The sequence below is a fragment of the Eretmochelys imbricata genome, chromosome 3 (genome assembly GCF_965152235.1).
Source record: "Eretmochelys imbricata isolate rEreImb1 chromosome 3, rEreImb1.hap1, whole genome shotgun sequence".
NCBI classification, from domain to species: Eukaryota; Metazoa; Chordata; order Testudines; family Cheloniidae; genus Eretmochelys; species Eretmochelys imbricata.
Genome location: NC_135574.1, coordinates 56,085,530 through 56,099,957, shown reverse-complemented (window position 1 = coordinate 56,099,957; position 14,428 = coordinate 56,085,530). Strand labels below are relative to the sequence as shown.

At 43.9% G+C, this 14,428-nt stretch overlaps 1 protein-coding gene across 6 annotated transcripts in view; it reads right to left on the bottom strand.

Moving 5' to 3' along the window:
• FAM135A (family with sequence similarity 135 member A) overlaps positions 1-2,686 on the bottom strand; it is a 145,088-nt gene extending 142,402 nt beyond the window's left edge. For 5 of the 6 annotated variants that reach the window (XR_013345575.1, XR_013345574.1, XM_077812675.1 and 2 more), the window contains exon 1: positions 2,561-2,686. The gene's annotated coding sequence lies outside the window, so the exon portion shown is untranslated. Of the gene's footprint in view, positions 1-1,875; positions 2,347-2,560 lie in introns of those variants that run through there. The other variant, XM_077812676.1, reaches the window with a different exon arrangement.
• Between the last annotated feature and the right edge of the window lie 11,742 nt (positions 2,687-14,428).

The following is a 14,428-nucleotide window of genomic DNA, read 5'->3' as shown; positions in this document are numbered from 1 at the left end:
TTCGTCTTTTCAAAAGGAGTTCTGCGAGCACAGATTCGTCTCCCCATACAGCGATCAGATCCCATACCTCTTGTTCAGTCCATGCTGGAGCTCTTCAGCGATTTTGGGAGTGCATGGTCTTCTGTGATGATGAGCGCTGCATGGTGACCTGTGCAGGTGAGCTCGTCTCGCTAGCCACACAGGAAATGAAATTCAAAAGTTCGCAGGCCTTTTCCTGTATACCTGGCCAGTGCATCCGAGTTGAGAGCGCTGTCCAGAGCGGTCACAACGGAGTACTCTGGGATAGTTCCCGGAGGCCAATACCATCGGATTACATCCACAGTACCCCAAATTCGACCTGGCAAGGCCGATTTCAGCGCTAATCCCCTCATCGGGGGTGGAGTAAGGAAATCGATTTTAAGAGCCCTTTAAGTCGAAAAAAAGGGCTTCGTCGTGTGGACGGATGCAGGGTTAAATTGAGAACGCTGCTAAATTCGACCTAAACTCATAGTGTAGACCAGGCCGCAGACTAGAAACATCTAGTAGTCACTTCTGTATGGGGTCAAGTTTGTAGTCAAATTCACATTCAGTGTCTCACTCACTAGCATGAAGGGAATACTTGTTTAAAAGCAGTTTTCAACAGAATTCAGCAAAAATTTTAATATTGATCTTAGATTTCAAATAACCTAAATATATAAAATTTAGCAAGGAGTCCCATTAAGTCAGTGTCTCTAGCCAACTCTTATTAAATAAGGCTATTCCCAGTCCTACAACATTAAAATTCACTGTCACTGTGCTGATATTTTGATTTATTCTCCCTTTAAAATACACACAGCTACTCCTGATGCTAATGGAAGTTTGCATATTTGCTGAGTGAAGAACAGATCACTTATTATGATAAGAGTATGCTTTTGTTTCTGCAGCAGGAATGGTAACAACATATCCTTTTTCTCATAGAGAAGCACACAGCACACTGCCCTATGTGAAGTTTCTGCAGAGCATTAAATGATGGTGTCCAAATGTATTTGGCAAGTCCTTCAAATGCAATCCCTAAGTAGCTATGTGTACCAGGAAATAGCTGTAAAATATTCCTAACTCACATCCAACAACTTCTAGATTACAGGAGGAAACAACATTCAATTAGCAATGCTGATAATTCTTCAAACATTGGGGCAATATTAAGAGTTGTCCTCACAAAGAACCTGAAAAAAAGATCAACAAAAGCCAAGGAGTTCATCTAAGTGTACATTAACTGACCACATTTGATACTTGGTCACTTTGCCAAGAGAATGAAGTAGAAATTATTCTGATTTATTTCCAATACTTTTTTATACAGATTAAACACAATTAAAAAAATCCTACCCAGCCAGAACTTCTTAAGGGACAAAGTACCAAAACACTAGAATTATCTACTAGCCAAAGAAACGATAAAAGAGGAAAGGGGCGAATATAAACGATTTCTCGCCTTCTACCACAGTGAAAGAGTTGTTTGCAGTCAGGCTGTGGGGTGGAAAGGACACCCATCCCGGGCCCTCCACATCCTACAGGCGGGGGTAGGAAGGGAAGTGCGGGAGAGTTTTCCTTCCCTGGTTTCCTAGTCTCTCCTGCTGCTGCCCCATTGCGAGGCGGGGTTAGTATGATCATCGCAGGCCAGAAGGAAACAAACAAGCCCCTGCTGTTAAGGTCCTGACTCCCCGCCCCACGGGGTACAGGCCAGACCCAGGGGGCCGGCAGGCAGGCGGGCTCGCTGCCGATCAGCGGAGCTTTTATTTGTGTGCTTTGAACGCAGACACCCCTACCCCATGGCAGCTGCAGTGGGGGGGCCGCGGCGAGGGCATTCAACCCTCCCTCCGCTCCGACTCCCGGTCCGCTGCACAGGCCCCTTCCCGCACCAACCTGAGCCATAATGGAGCCGCCGCCGGTGTCCGGGGATCGCCCGCCCCCTCCTCGCCCCACTGTGCTCTCTTCCAGCGGAGTCCAGGCCTCGGCAGCACCGGGATGGCGTAGCGCATGCATCCGACGCCAGAGCCTACTGCTGCCGGTGCGGCCCGTGTCGCCGGCGCCCCGTTCCTCTGGGAGGGCGGGGGCTTGCTGGCCGCGGGCGCCGCCGGGCACACGCCGCTCCTGCTCCTAGGAGCCGCGCGGCGGCCGGAGCTCGGGAGGGCTGCTGAGGGAGCAGAGGCCGGCGGCGGTGACTGCCCAGCTATTGCCGCCACATCCTCGGTTCCGCGTGCTGGGTCTCGCCGCGGCCGCCTCAGGCTCGGCGGCGGCGCCAGACCCTCGCGCTGCTCCCGGTTCCTAGTCTCTGCTCCGAGGCGGGCTCGTGCTCCCCCTGCTGCACCTCCGAGCCGGGCTCCTGCTGCTTGCGAGGGAGGGTCGGGCTGAAGCCTGCCCTGTGCTAGCGTTGCTGCGGGCGGGTGCAGTTGTCCCGGCCAGAGAACAGGGGAATGACCGCGGCAGCGGGGATCGGCTGCCACCCAGACGCCTCTGCCAGCCCCAGGGCGGCTGGGCTAGCCTTCCGCTGCCACTGCTGGCCGGGGCAAAGGGGAGGGTGAGCCGATAACAAGGGGACATTACTCACCCCTAATTCTCGCTCTGAGGCAACGCTCTGGGGGGACACAGCGAAGGCTCCTCGCCAAGGCTTGGGACTGTCTGACAGCAGCGGGCGGTGTAGTATAAATCAGGCCCCCTACTGGCCGCTCATGGCCGCCCCTGTCACTCACAAACGCTGCCCTCCGAACATGCCACTCCGTTCATTGGCGGAAGACACCAGACTCGCACAAGGAATAGCCGGTTTAAAATAATCAACATAAGATCTGCCTTAGAGGCCGTTCACCCAACAAGGTCCAAGAGAAAAATACCTCAAAAGAGAAATTCCAAATTCTGAAGGGGGCTGGGGGTGAGCCAGAATCCTACAAGGTAGTAGCTTCATAGAAGCAGAATTAAAGATAATTAATTAGTCTTCTTGTGCATCCGATGAAGTGAGCTGTAGCTCATGAAAGCTTATGCTCAAATAAATTGGTTAGTCTCTAAGGTGCCACAAGGACTCTTTTTCTTTTTGCGAATACAGACTAACATGGCTGTTACTCTCAAACTAGTCTTCTCTAATGACACTCACCAGGCAGCATTCTCACTCCTGGAAAGACTTAAGAAAGGTACTGAGAGAAAATGAGAGCACATCTGCAAAGACAAGCAATAACAACAACGCTACCGGAAAAGCAAGAAGGATAAGATGCCTCTGAAATTCACTAACAGGCTCCATTCAGACAGGTAACCAACCCCCAAAGGTTGCCTAGTGAAAATAAGATATTCCCTCCCAGGGTCCAGAAAACAAAATCACTCAAACCAACCGTTCCTCCTACCTCCATTCCCCAATTTCTTTCAGCCTGGCCTCCCCTGCCTTGGAAACCAGTTCTGTAGAAGCAAACTTGGATTTCTGTCTTAAGTCCAAATCCAACATGCAGCCACTTTGTCGATGTTTGTGTCGGAAATGTTTATAAGATAGGCATGGGTGGCAGACCTGCCTTTAGTCTTATAAACCTTGTAGCCTTCTAGCTTCATGCCAACCAAGTCATCGCAATGTTAAATATGATCAGATGTCTATTTAGATATGGTTGTTTTGGTAACAGCATTTTCCAGTAAACTGTTGTCAAAAGAAATAAAAAGAGGAGTTTGGAGCTGTAGTCTGCGCCAGATAGAAACCCAAGAACTTCTTAGCATCAATCATATGGAGGAAGGCCTCACTGGGATTGGCATGGAAAGAACGATAGCAGGATTATAGACTGATATTGGTGCTCTAAAAACACATTTGGAGAGGAATCTCCAATGAGTCCATAGCACCAGTTTATTCTTGTAAAATCTGCACAGAGATAGATCAGACAGTACATCCAGATGTTTACTCACTCTGCAGGCTGAAGTCACAGTCACCTGCAAGATGAACTTCCTTGTAAGAAATTTAAGTTCACAGGAAGTAAGTGACTCAAGAGAAGCTGACATCTGCTTTATCAGGACAACATGACTATACCAGGGGCTTGTTATAATGGAGCTTTCCAAAGTGTCAACACTGACATTCAAACCTGACATGGGGTTACAATGATACTGATTTACCTTTGACTATTTCATGACAGGTCAAAATAGCTGCCAAATGTGCCTAGATGGTAAGACTAAATTACACTCAGACATATGAGAAAGGTACTGAAACAGTTTTCATGCAGGGCAAATAAAAGGGTGTACTTGATCCTGATTACACCACACAATAAATCTTTTCCACTTGAGATGTAGGTCTTTCTGATAGATGATATCTGAGCATGAGATACCAAAAGTACACAAGCAGCCTGCCCAGAGAAATCATGCATATGGATGCTAGGAACCAAAGCATTGCGAGTGGGCTCCTGTGTTGCAGTGTAGAAAAGGGTCCTGATTCGGAGCAATTATCCAAGGCCAAACTGACACCATGGTAGCATTAGATTTGGATATTTGCAACAGAATTAAGAAACATACCTATCTGGACCATTATATCATCTTTGTCTCTCCTAAGCTTTTCTAGAACTTTTGCTGCCAGATGAACTAGTGGATAAATGTACAGGAAACTATTTCTCCATCCACTGGTGAAAGAATTTTTTCTAACACAATCTTTTTTTCAAGCTATAAGCAACAGACTGATAGCTTCTTCAGATGAGGGCAGAGAGCAATTGTCTAGGGCAGAGATCCATCTCCCACCAGAGAGATCTAATTTGCCATCCCCTGGTCCAGACACTACTTGTCAGGATCTGTCACAGATCGAGTCAATCTGTGATCATGTTCTTCCTTTCTAGGTAAGTGGCAATGAGTTTAGGACAGAGCCCACTGCCATTCTTGCTGTGCTTCCCAGTACAGAAGGTGTACAATCCAGTGTGTCATTCATTGATTGCTTATGCGAAGTATGGTGGCCTGACAGTCCCTTTGAACCAAGACCACCTTTTGGGATACCAGCTTTTTGAAGGTCCTTATCGTGTACGGAAAACTGCCCTCACCTCCAGGGCATTTCTGTGGAACTGCTATACCTGGAGAGATTAAGTTTCCTGGTTTTAGAGTCCCTCTGAATGGACTCACTTAAGGTTGGATGCATTCATAGACATGACAATTGAGACATGGGGTGTTTGGAACTTCATTCCTAGTTACATATTTGTCCCCTCAACCACTAGGCCAGAGAGGCCTAGGAGACATTCATTACTTGGTTGTAATGTGAAAGTCCCTTTGATGCCTGCTTCTGCCGGGATCTCAGGTTACACTGAGGTGTGCCATGGGAACTATGACTATAGGTGCAGAAATTAAACCCAACAAACATAATACCGTCAGAGCTGACAGAACCCAGGTTGGCTCTTGCTTGTCCTTTCTGTTAGGCTAGTAATATCTAATGTACTGAGAAGGAAGTCTTTGAGTTGAGTCATATCTAGCAGAACTTCTATGTATTTCAGTTTAGGGTTTAAACTGGGCCAGGTCAGCAATTTGCTGTGGTTTTTTTTTGTTTGTTTTTTTGTTTTGCAGCAGCTATTTTGTTCTTTGTAATCTCATATTTCATTTAAAAATTAGTCTCTAGGCTTTATAGCTTTTAGAAAAAACAAAAATAGTCTGACCTGTAGAACCAGAAGGCCAGAGGGAAGGAACAGAGCCCTTGGATGCATCTGAACTCAATCAAGAGGGAGTAAATTCCACAATCCAAAAAAGTATCCAGAATTCCAGCAAGCCAGTCCCACCCCTGCAAGAAGAAGAATCTGGTCTACTCTGGTGATAGGCATGAGGCATCTGAGACCAGGTTCATAGAATATTAGGGTTGGAAGAGACCTCAGGAGGTCATCTAGTTCAATCCCCTGCTCAAAGCAGGACTAAATCATCCCAGTCAGGGCTTTGTCAAGCCAGGCCTTAAAAACCTTTAAGGATAGAGATTCCACCACCTCCCTAGGTAACCCATTTGAGTGCTTCACCACCCTCCTAGTGAAACAGTGTTTCCTAATATTCAACCTAGACCTCCCCACTGCAACTTCAGACCATTGCTCCTTGTTCGGTCATCTGCCACCACTGAGAACAGCTGAGCTCCATCCTCTTTGAAACCCTCCTTCAGGTAGTTGAAGGCTGTTATCAAATCTCCCCTCACTCTTCTCTTCTGCAGACTAAATAACCCCAGTTCCCTCAGCCTCTCCTCATAAGTCATGTGCTCCAGCCCCCTAATCATTTTTGTTGCCCTCCGCTGGACTCTCTCCAATTTGTCCACATCCCTTCTGTAGTGAGGGCACCAAAACTGGACACAATACTCCAGGGGTGGCCTCACCAGTGCCAAGTAGAGGGGAATAATTACTTTCCTTGATCTGCTGGCAATGCTCCTACTAATACAGCCCAATATGCCGTCGGCCTTCTTGCAACAAGGGCACACACTTCCGACTCGTATCCAGCTTCTCATCCACTGTAATCTCCAGGTTCTTTTCTGCAGAACTGCTGCTTAGCTAGTAAGTCCCCAGCTTGTAGTGGTGCATGGGATTCTTCCTTCCTAAGTGCAGGACTCTGCACTTGTCCTTGTTGAACCTCATCAGATTTCTTTTGGCCCAATCCTCCAATTTGTCTACGTTGCTTCTTCCCCAGTTCAAATTGCTGCTGCATGCCTCTCTGCAGGCTCAGGCAGACAATTGCTTCAGTTACATTCAGTTCATGTCTTCAAGCTTTTCTTTGCAACTATGAGGGCTAGAATTGTGTTCCTAAAATGAAATCTGAGATTGCTGTTATTTGTACTAAAGCTAGGCCATTTGTACCTAATGCTAGTTTAAGCTTCAGACATTTCTCTTGGGAAAGAAAACCAGTCAGGGTTGGAGCCATGATCTGGCTAACCTTTTATCTAATGTAATCCCTGTGCAACTGTAATGCAATTGTCCAGGGTACATTTCTTAAAAATGTGGTCAGTGGTCCTTCTGGCCATTTACACCAAGCAGCTGTCATAGACAGGATGAGTTTTGGAGAAGGATATAAACTAACTGTCATCAAGACTGGGAGAGATGTGACAGATATAGGTCCAAAATAGGATGCAAGAGCACATTACACCTTCTGCAGAAGGGTTCCTTGTCAGATTGCAGTCCTTGTAGATTTCTGAACAGGTGTTAACTCAGAATCAGTGTTTGGACAGCTTCCATAACAAGGGGGGAATGCTAGTAAGATCCAGGCACATACTTTCAATCAGAAATTTATTTAATCTTATCTAAGCCCAACAGCAATTCTCATCAGCCTGATCTTCTCCATACTCCTCTTCAAGAGTCTGGAATTGTCTAGGCAAAAAGAGATCCGTAACATCAGAAGTGAGACTCAAGGGAGACAAAGAATTTAATAAAGAATGTGTAATCAGCTGTCAAAAGCAACAGAGAGGTCAAGGAGGATGAGGATGAAATACAAGCCCTAATATTTAATCAGAAGAAGTCAGAGACCTTGGAGTAAACAGTGTCAGTTAAGAGAACTGATATTATTTTGATCACAAGTATGCAGTATTTCAAAAGACAAAAAATACACAAGTCAAATGAGTCAGGTACAAGAAAAGAAATTTTTTAAAAATTGTATCAAATACTATATAAAAAGTCCACAGAATGAATACCACTGACAGAGAAATGTATTAAAAAAAAAAAAAAAGCAAGCCCCTGGCCCTTTATTAGCCATCATTTATAATTTTTTAAAAATGTAATTTATAGATTGTTGACATAATATAAAAATAAAACCTAGAGAGATTATAGACAATAAAACATTGCTAAGTATTACGGCTATTCAGGAAGCAAAGATGTTTCAGATTTCAACATCTGAATCCAGTAATTACTAATAATCTCATTTATATCTAACATCTTTTGTCCCTAATAGGGAAACACTAAAATCAGGAATTGTGACAGCAGAAGGATACTCAAGAGCAAGCTTTCTTGGGCAGCAACAAGAGCAGAACTAGATCATTTACAGGGTAATAGATATACTCAACCTCTCCCATGGAGCTACTGGAAATAGCTTTCTTCATATATCACTCTCTGGTCTTAGTGCTCCCAACTGACTCCCGACTTCTTTCTCTGACTCCAGGCTTCAACTGCCATGGAACCTTCTCCCCAAGATTCTGTGACATCAGTGACAAATAGTCTCTACTCTTCTTCAGTGCTTTGGCCAGTCTACTTCTAAGTTATTCAGGTGTTGGAGACTACTATTATATCTGTTGGGAGAATATTTCATAGCTTTATAGATCTTACTGCTAGAAACTATTTCCTAATATTCAGTATTTTCCTTTGTGCATTTTCATACCACTGTTCCAGGTTATACTTTCTTCTATCACCATTTCTCTTCTTATGGTATTTATATGCTTGAAATACCTATAGATAGTTATATTCCCTCCCCAAATCTCTGGGCATCATTTAGGCAAGCTATACATATTTATGACTATTAATCTTTCCTCATAAGCAAATATCTCCAGTATCTCAATTTTTTGCTCTTCTCTGAGCAAAAATTCCTTCAGAGTTTTCAGCATCTTTGTGGTACTGTTGTGGAACAGAATATAGTATTCCAGGTGCAATCTCATCAGTATATGGAAAGGGCTATTGCCACCGTATCTGTGTTCTGATGCCACCAAGTATGCAAGTCAAAACAGCAATGCCTTTTCTGGGCCATATCAGATTGGAAGCTTATATATGATTTGCTATCCATTATCACCGCTACATTAGGAATCTTTCATCATTTCTGCTTTCCATTGAATATTTCTGTTTTGAATTATTTTTCTGTAGATGTATTACCTTGCATTTATCCACGCTGAATCTCATTATTTCCTGCTCTCATATCTAATCTCTTTAGGTCCTTTTGTATTCTCTCTCTGCCCTCACTTATGTTCCCAGTTTAATACCTCTTATAAATTTAATTAATATACTATTTACCTCTACTTCCAGAATATTAATGAAACTTATTATGACCAGACCTAAAATCAACACCTGTAATACTCAACTAGATGCTTCCCCACAGCTCTATGGCTTCCATTTATCATTGTCCTTGGTGTACAGTCCTTTTCCCAGACTGCAATCCCTTTGATGGTGTAAGATTTTGTGCAGGCCTGTGTAAAAGGGCAATCTGCCCCTTTGAGGGTTGAGGTGAGTCTGGGCCCAGACAGCCCTGATATAAGGCAGAACCCCTTTAAAAACAGGTGTTTGGGCCTGGTAGTTTGCACAGAAGATTATGAAACTAAGCTAGGAAGGGTATAGTAGACTGAGTCATATGATTGCCCGCTGGGGCATATGAAGAAGTGGTCCCAGCTCAAGCAGAGAGAACCTGGAAATAGGAGGGATCTATAGGGAGACTAGCCTGAGTGATGGAGAGCTGAGTAAGGCAAGTCTTTGGTGTTGTAGCATGTTTTAGTCTTGGGAGTCAATTTGTTTTGTGTTACTCACGAATTCATGTGTTTAAACAGTAAAGTGTGCTATGAGGCAAGAGCCTGAAATGGACTTGGGCATGGCACTGGTCCTTCTTGGGCAGATGAGATAGCCCACCAGCTGACAACATGTACAAAAGTAGACTTTTACATATTGAAAAGCCCAAATGTATTATGGAGATACAGTAGCCTCTCTATAGATAAAATTGCAACCGGGGTCACTTATAAGACTAATTTTCAGTCTTCCTTTAATTTCAAAACACATTTTTTCCTATGTTAACATTCTAAGGCAAAATCCTAGTTTATAGCAGAACTTTTTCAGATATTTCAAGGAAATTGAGTACTTTGAGAGTAAAAAACTTTAAAATGTCTCTTCTTTGGAAATTGTGACAGGACAATTTTCTGCAATATCCTTGAAAGACCCTATTGTATTACATTTATGTATTATTGTAGGCTGGGATTGTATGGAACCTCTCTAGGAGGAAGATGTGACAGAAGACAGACCTGGGAGTTCAGAAGGCTATATTTAAAATGTGACAGACTAGTATAGACTTTTGGGACAATAAGTGTTAAATGGCTTTCAAGGGACTCCTTAAAGAGACATTAATGCAAATTCCCCAATTCCCATTTTTCAAAATCCCAGCCCTTTGAAGCTACACCCTTAGAAGAGGGCAACTGTCTGCTTATCACCAGTTACAAGAGTCCAAGATCAAGGGGCCAAGCTTCATGAAGAAACAACTGCTCTGCCCAGCCTTGGTTCTGGATCCAAGACAGATATGAACTTGTAACCACTGGGGGGGGGGGACGGACGGACAATTGTGAGTTTTGAAGGGCTCAAACCTACCAGAGCACTAGGTTAGAGTTGGGAGTGACCTCTGGTAAACTTTTCAGTGTACGTGTAGGTTTTTATTTTTTTTTAATTTGTTTTCTCTGTAATGCTTCTACCTTAAGACTAAATATGTTTGTTTAGAAGGAGCTGTGTGGTAACTTACCCCTGCAAGTAATGCATTGATCATAGCCCTTGGAGAGAAAGCAAAGCAAAGGTGCTGGCCTTTTGGGCAGTCTGGTTTACTGGGGATATCACAATTTAGATCTGGGAGCTGTACAGCCTTAAAACCCTGCCCAGGAGCAATGATGGCTAGGAGTGGAAACTTTTAGGAGGGTGCCCACGTGGGACCATGGAGAGGGAAAATATAGGGGAAAACTGTGACAGAAATATCTAACATCTGTGACTTTTACAGTATTTACCCAGTGAAATCATATTATTATATCATACAAATAAAAATTAAATGGGTTTTATCATTGGGCATGTCTACACTTACCTCCAAAGCAATCGATCCAGTAGGGGTCAATTTATCGTGTCTAGTGAAGAGCACTCTCCCGTGAACTCCAGTACTCAACTGGAGGGAGAGGCGCAAGCGGAGTTGATGGGGGAGTGTCAGCAGTCAACTTACCACAGTGAAGACACCGCGGTATGTAGATGTAAGTATGTCGACTTCAGCTACGTTATTCCCGTAGCTGAAGCTGCATAACTTAGATTGATCCCCCCAGTGTAGACCAGGCTGTTGGTTCATGCAAAACAATTTTCAAGGACAATAATAGTAATCAAATGAAGGGGAAAAAGCATGCCAGTAGACAGTAGGTCACTGATCAATTTATTCTAACATCAGTGTAATGATATTTTAGCATAAAACAAAGAGGTCTGTGAAGGCAAAATGCCTACATTGGTCAGGAATCTCCAGAATATTGATTTATTAGGTCCACAAGACCTGCAGCAATTTGGGAACTATAAGGAGTAACAAATATAGCAGTTCATTGCTGAAGTACCTTCCTGAACTGACTTGGAGATCCATAGATCCATAATATTTTAATTATGATGCAACACAACTAAGGTAGCAGCAGTGATTTTAGCTGTTTGTGGAAAAGAAAACTTTTGCAACAACAGGTCTCTTCTCAGGCTTATTGGGAGTGGAGGAAGAATTACTCAGCTGCACTCTGACCTTGCTTAGTTGGGAAGATAAGGCTAGGAAAAAAAGTTAAGGGGAGGTCACAGCTGAAGACAAGTGCTGTTTCATTATTACTGGATCTTGCCTACTTCTGAGTTTCTCTGGCTGCTGAAGGCTTCTCTCCATTTACCACTAGAAGTGTAAAAATACTGTGGGGTTCAGTTGCCCTAGTGACTGCTTCATAGAGAGGTTTGAAAAAGAAACAAATTCTGTGTTTGCGTGGGTTGCATTGCCTAGCCCTGAGATGAATGCTTATTTATTTTTCCTCTTTTATTGTCTGGTTTATCAACTATTTAAACACACTCCCTAAGGTGGGACATGTAACTAAACTGATGGAAAAACTCAAGGCCTGAATCTGTTTCCACTGAAATCTGTAAAGATTTTTTCCATTAACTTCAGCAGGATCTGTGGAGTGAGGTGAACTCAGACTTTCTGTAAAAATGGACCTTAATGATATTTTGTACTTCCAGCAACTCTGTCTCCAAGAAAGGCTGTTGCTTGTGAATGCTTCATCATATCTCGATATATGCAATCAAAGCGTATATCTTTTTCTCTCATGGTTTTATTGCAAATCACATGATATTTTTGTGTTTTTCTTAAAGCTCCAGCTCCTGGAGACATGGAAGTCCATAAAATCTCAGCTTTTATCGAAAGAGTTTCTAGACCCCATGGTTGTGGAGAAAAGGCTAAAAAAATGTGAACCCTAAAAACTGAAAAACTATAAGGCAAATGAGATTAAACCACAATTTGTTATTTTAAAAATCTCCTGATTTTGAACCCACTTCCTTGATTTTTTGAGCTGGCAATATTGCAATTTAGTATATGCAGCAACCTATGTTTGCATGCAGGTAAGATAATTATAGGCTAGATCATGAGTCACTACATACCAAGCAGGGAAGTAAGAACCATGCCCTTATGCTTCTGTTGTGGGGACCTGGACCTTGAGTCTGAGCACCTGCTTAATCTTTCTGCAAAGCAGGTGGACAGGGAATGGGCAGTGCCTTGACCCCTCCTATTTGCGATCCAAACTGAGCCAGAATCAGGGTGTCACAATATGCTCTGGTACAGACCTAATGCAAACTATTACCCACCCCATCTAGAACAAGGATTCTCAAACTTGATTGCACCACGACCCACTTCTGATAACAAAAATTACTATATGACCCCAGGAGGAGGGACAGAAGCCTGAGCCCCACCACCCCAGGAGGAGGGGCCAAACCCCAAGCCCGAGCCCTGCCGCTCTTGGAAGGGGGCTTGTAACCTGAGCCCCGCCACTCAGGGTTGAAGCCTGAGCTCCCCCCACCCAGCCCAGGCAGTGGGATTTGGGCTTCATCTTCAGACTGCCCCAGGCTCCAGCAAGTCTAATGCCAGTCCTGGTGACCCCATTAAAATGGGGTGATGACCTACTTTTGGCTCCTGACCCACAGTTTGAGAACTGCTGCTCTAGAGAATACAGAGAAAGAATTGTGACTCAAAGGTTCGTCCAAGTCACAATGGCTCCTGAGTGAGTTTACCCACACCATCCTTTGTTCAAACCAGTGCCTAAGGCTTTGTCTTCACTTAATTTGCCTCTATCTGTGCTACATGGCACCACAGCCTGAGGTACACAGCAGACCCGGAGTTCACTTATCGCTAGCTTGAAATAATTGCAGAGAAAACATGAAGCCATGGCCAATCACAACAACGATTATATATATATATGATGGTCTTCCAGTCCCTTTTCCTAAGGCCATTGGGCACTTATTCCATCTTGCCATCTACCCATGCACTTAAAGCCAGGGAAAGCTCCTCAGAAAACTGAGGGAATGTGGCTATTCTCGTACTGAAGTTCTGGACCCACATCTGGTCATCCCTTATTTCTATCACCATGTAGTTCCACCAGTGTGTGCTTGTGGTGCTGGTCCAGAGGTGGGCAGTCTGTGTAGAGGGTGTCTGACATGAAAAACAGCATCAGCTCAATCCTCGCCTCCAAGTGCACATTTCCCCATTCTGTTGTTGGGTGTCTGTAACTGCAAACTGCTGCATCTCTGAGACAAAAGCAGCCTTGGAAACAGCCACCACTGTCTCTTGGCAGCAGCTTCTGCAGAGGCATGCCAAATATAAATAAATAAATAGAACTGAATCCATAAAAAGCAGCGGCTATTGATCTTGGTTATTAGGGTGAGTGGGATCCATTCCTTCAGTATGTAACAGCACACCAGTCTGAGTCCTTCCACAAAATGAATTCCCTGGTCTTAGGTAATTTCTTCCCACAATTCCCAGAGTGAGCAGACAGGTTGTTCCACAGCACCCTACAAATGTGAGCATAGAGTGACGCAGTGAGTTATGGCTCTGTGAATCATGAGATACAGACCCAGATTGCTAATGAAACAGTGGCAAGCAATACAGCTAAGAGTAAAGCTGAATACAGGTAAAGTTGAACAAGTGGAACTTTATTAAACCCTTTGTCCTGCATTGTAGTTATGGCTGAATTGCTTCCAGCCCATTTCCTCAAATTCCTTATTTTCCTGGTGTTCCATCAATAACAGCCCTTGCAGAGACACTGGCCCTCTGATTCCAGATCCACTGATCAGGATACATTTTCCCTATTTTACAAAAGTTTTAGCATAAACATTGCAAATAAATAGTTGACGTCCAGGGTTGGGTCACAGAAACTCCCTGAAGACTGTAACTAGATGTGCTGGAATACCACTGAGAGCAAACCCCCCTGCCAGAGAAGGCTTCCCTCCACTGTCGTCTTGCTAAGTTAAACACCCAAGACACCACAGCACAGACCAAGAGGTTGGACCATGGCCCCCTGCAGTTCACAGAAACTAAGATTAACTTAGCCCAGGGGTTTCTAAAATAGGGACTTTCCCAGCACCCAGTATTCAGTCTTTCTAGGAGCCTAACCCCAAAAATCTGTTTTAATCTGTATAAAAAGCTTATACAGGGTAAACTCAAATTGTCCACCCTCTATAACACTGATAGAGAGATATGCACAGCTGTTTGCTTCCCCAGGTCTTACTTATTCTGGGTTCAATAATAAACAAAAAATGTATAA